A 5,248-nucleotide genomic window follows, 5' to 3' on the forward strand; every position below is an offset into this window, starting at 1 on the left:
AGTATAAAGCAATAGGGCCCGGTTGCATAAAGCACCTTAAGTGTAATGTTCCCTTAAATTCACCCTTATATTTCATTTAAACTTAAGGTTGCAAAAAAAACCTTAAGCTTTTTCTGTTGCATCTCCATGGCAACAATAGTATTTTATAAACCTGGGTCACTGTCGTGAAACATTTAACGATTACCCTTACCTAAGAGAACCATTTAAGGGATTATACTGTATGCAACACCTTTAAATTATTATCTTACTGTAGTTAAAGGGAATTTACCCCTTAAGTGTGGGCCAAGACCTTTCTGCATAGTTCTATTCTTTCTGCATCCATCATCTAAAATTGAATCAAATTAAACATTCTCTGTTTTAACCTCTCGACACGCACTTATTCGTTTTTTTAAGCCTGCTAACATTAATAATATTAATATCAACATTAATATACATCGTTTAAAATGTCTACGGGTTTAGCATCAGTGTATGGTCTCTGTTTTGAGATACATATCATATCATGTAGTAAGTTATTTTGTTACAGAAGTCCAGATGACAACATGCAAAATATAAACTGGACTTCTTACCTTATAACGATCGCGAGTTGAATCCGGTCTGTTTCAGATGTGTGAATAACCCATAAAATTCATCAAATGACAACTTTTGTCCACAAATGCGTATAATCCATGAAATATAGTCTGTTGTTTACATCAGATTTCGCGTGAACATGTATGAGATGGAGCCGCAGCGGTCACGTCAGCTTGTCCACAAATGCGTATAATCCATGAAATACAGATATATAGTCCGTTGTTTTACATCAGATTTCGCGTGAACGTGTATGAGATGGAGCCGCAGCGGTCATGTCAGCTGGGGGTTCAGGGATATTTTCAGTAAGTTTCACATTACTGAGCCGGCTTGCTAGGTGTTTGCTTAGATTTGAGGTGGAATCTTTCGCGGCGCTCATACGTCATTGTCACTCGACTCGCGTCACGACACGAGAGAGTCTCACGAAACAAAATCAAGATTAAAAAAATAACGCAGTAACGCAGCCTGCTAACGGGGAAGTAACAGTAATCTAATTACTGGTTTTGCAATTGTAATCCCTTACTTTACTCGTTACTTGAAAAAAGTAATCGGATTACAGTAACGCGTTACTTCTAACGCGTTACTGCCCATCACTGCTCTGGAGACACCAAAGATTTATTTTACATCTTAAAGGGGCCATTTCACAAGACCTTTTTAAGATGTCAAATAAATCTTTGGTGTCCCCAGAGCACAAATGTGAAGTTTTAGCTCAAAATACCATATAAATAATTTATTATAGCATGTTAAAATAGCGACTTTGTAGGTGTGTGCAAAAATGTGCTGTTTTGGGTGTGTCCTTTAAAATAGGGGTGCACCGAAATTTCGGTCGCCGAAATTTTCGGTCAAAAATGGCATTATCTGTTTCGGCCGAAATAAAAAATCCAGCCGAAAAAGTCAACCGAAAATGAATGTTAACTGCGCCCCTCCCATCCGTGCACTAGCGCTTAGGTTTCACTCACGGTGATCAGTCGTCTCCCACCCCTCCCCTTCGTGCTCAAGCAGGTTTCACTCACGGTCGAGCTGTTTGCACGCGTCTGCAAAGATTAAGCATGTCTTGATGTGTAAACTTTAGAGAGAGTCGCGCTAATGTGTCTCATACTGTAATCCATTAACATACATTCGGCGAATAAAGCAACGAAACACAACGTAACGTTTTTATGTGGAGCGACTGTTGCGCTGTTTGGGATCCACCCTCGTTCTCTATGTGTGCGCGCGCGTTTAATAGTGCACATACGAGAGAAACGCGTTTAAAAAAAAAAACAAGCAAACATAAAATCTCTCTGTTATTGACAGGGCACATATAAACAAAATTATCTCCACAGTATTCTTTTTCTAATAAAAACATTTGTTTATGTCTTAAGTGTATGTATAGATTACAGTCAGATTAACCTACTTAAGTCTGTGTCATTAATGTTAATCAAACAACCCACACAGCAAAATCCCCGGTGTTAAATAAACACTGTGGGTGTATATATAATCCACTCCGAGATGTGTGTGTATAAAGACTGGTGTCAAAATTTAACACTGAAGCAGTGTTGAAGTTAATGAGATAATGAATTGATGATTAAGACATTAATGGTGAACACCTGCTGGTCATTCTGTGTCAAATCAACCTTAATTTTCCTGGATTTTTTTTTTTTTTTGGAGAAAGTAATGCTAAAATTATGAAGAAAGACAAAATGCAATAGATGAATACAGCGAAATCGCCAGTATTATATGAACATTGTTGGGAGTATGACTCCAAAAGCTGCAATCTTGCACGTTTGCCTCTCTATCATCATCTCTGTTAAAAAAACTAAAATTATAACTTGCAGCGTTATTTTCTAAACCGGGATGATAAATTTAACTTCTAAACAGCTGTCAGAACAAAATACAAGTGCTCAACTATTCCAGCATCCACACACGTGATTTAGTAGACAAATCTTCTTTCTGACGTGATGTAATCACAGAATGTATCACATTAAATCTTAAGTTTGTGTTTCTTATGGGTTCATTTGAAGTCACCATTATTGTAATTAACGTTTCCTTTAGTTAGACATTTTTCCTTTGACCTTCACTAAACTAATTTTCCTCTTTTAGCAATTGTTATATTGTTTTATTAAGAATGTTTGTTCATTGCTTAATGTAGAGGGAAAACTTTTCATAGCATCTGAGATTGGTTATTTATTTTATTCTTTACCAATCATTAAAACATTTGATCATAAATAAATGATAAAGACAACAATGCAAATACAAAAATGCTCTATGAATGACACTGTTCTGTAAGACTGCTGTAATGCTTTAGTTTTTTTTTTTTTTTTTTTTGCTTAAGAGAGACATCATAACTTCTGATACAAATCTCAACAAGGGTGACAGTAAATGGTAAGAAATTTGCACAATTTTGTCATGTCACAATGCATGATGGGAGTTATGAATGAGTTTTATACAATCCTGGTACCCAGCATGCATTGCGGCATGAAGCTTTGTTGTTGATTGTCACCATGATTGTGTTTTATAGGCTGATTGTTGATGTCTCAGTGTGTCTGACTGACACCACAGATTAGATTTTGGTGAAAAACATTAACTCTTAAGGCTATATGGATTTCATGGGGTGGACCAAATATAAAATTAAACACGTATATACAGTGATTATTTTTTTGTATGAGATCATTGAATCACAACACTTATGTTTTCATAATAATTAACATTGTAACAGTTCTAGACTTCATTTCTCTCATCTTTCTCTGCTCTAACAGAAGTGATTAATTAACACACTGCCACAATGAGCAGAAAAAAACTAACAATAAACTTTAAGACCCAAGTACCCAACTAAAGGAAACACTAATCGGAGCAATGGTGACTAACTTTGTTAACCAGATTTACAGCAGTTGTATCGAAGTTAAACTTATCATCCATGTAACTTTGCAAGCAAGTTGTAATTTTAGTTTTCAAACAGAGATGATGATAGTGTTTATTTAACTGTGGGGATTTCATCTATAACATTTAAATATTTTGTCTTTCTGCATTATTTGAGTATTACTTTATCCAGAAAAAGAGTCATCAAAATAAAAAGATTAAAGACAGGGAAAATTCTAAAATTAAGGTTGATTTGACACAGAATGACCAGCAGGTGTTCACCGTTAATGTCTTAATCATCACTTCATTATCTCATTAACTTCAACACTGCTTCAGTGTTAAATTTTAACACCAGTCTTTATACACACCCATCTGGGAGTGGATTATATATACACCCACAGTGTTTATTTAACACCGGGGATTTTGCTGTGCATGACAAAGAGACAAATAGCTCTAAAAATAATAATACATTTAATTTATTGTGTTATGATTCATTTAATTTGATTTCTGTACCTAATGCTAATTTCAGACCTTATTAATGTACAACTTTGTTCTTTTTTGTAAATGTTTGCAATTTCTTTATTGTTTATTAGATTTTTTCCCACCTGCTTTTTGCTGATCCGAAAAATAATCTGATCTGTGCCTCAAAAACTGTAATGTGATCCGAACTGTGAGGTTTTTTTTTATCCATCACACACCCCTAGTAAAGTTAGTACACAGTGATAGCCATAAATGCAATTGTACTTATAATTGGCATAATAATTTCTTTCGGTGTTTCGGTTTTTCGGCCTTGGTTTCCTTTTTTCGGTTTTGGCCAAGAATTTTCATTTCGGTGCATCCCTACTTTAAAATGCAAATGAGCTGATGAAATTCAAACACTGATAACAATGATGGTGGTTTGTTGAAATTGAAACTTAATTGTGCTGTGAATTTTTTTCTCTGTCTCTCCCTCTCTGCACTAAATGGCAGTGCTGTGGTTGGATAGTGCAGATTAAGGTGTGGTATTATTATAATAAGAGCTCCTTCTGACATCATAAGGAGAGCCAAATTTCAACTACCTATTTTTTCACATGCTTGCAGAGAATGGAAGTTACTGGGTTGATCTTTTTCACATTTTCTAGGTTGATAGAAGCACTGGGGACCCAATTGTAGTACTTAAACATGGAAAAAGTCAGATTTTCATGCCATGGCCCCTTTAAAAAATTATTGAAATGGGGCCCTTAAAAGTAAATGAAAGTAAGATAATTACAAACACAGTTTTTCAATATTTTACTATGTTCTTCCATCAACTTAGCCGAATAAATACATATCTCTCTTTTCTCAATGCGTACACTTAAACTTAACTTGATATTTCGCAGAGTCTGCTCAATGTACTAACATTAGTACAGGCATGTTGGTTATGTTGACTGTAGTTTAAGCAAGAGGGGGAGTAGTCAGGAGTGATGATGTTACTGTGCCCAAGGTCGAGTGCTACAAACTAAGTGCTCTTCCGCCATACAATATAGTTATATTTTTTACCATACTTCCTCGTGTAACTACTCATGTAACAGTCTTTGAATAGGGAAAACATGGAAGTGTTTGGTGGCTATTAAATTCATCCCTGTTTGGATCCTAATGAATGAATGGTGCTTGGCTAAATGCTAACACATTCACGCCACACTTTACAACAAATAAAGGCAGGGTGCATGAAAGCCAATGTTGATATTTGAAATCATCTAAACAAACACACCCTTACCCTAATAGAATAATAGAATCTGGACCTTCTTTTGATAGACCCGCCCCACACATACGCAACCCAGGCAACGATGTCATTTAGTAGACATGCTGCTAATTGGCTCCAAGTGTGTTT

Source organism: Misgurnus anguillicaudatus, unplaced genomic scaffold (assembly GCF_027580225.2).
Source record: "Misgurnus anguillicaudatus unplaced genomic scaffold, ASM2758022v2 HiC_scaffold_34, whole genome shotgun sequence".
In the NCBI taxonomy this organism is placed as follows: Eukaryota; Metazoa; Chordata; class Actinopteri; order Cypriniformes; family Cobitidae; genus Misgurnus; species Misgurnus anguillicaudatus.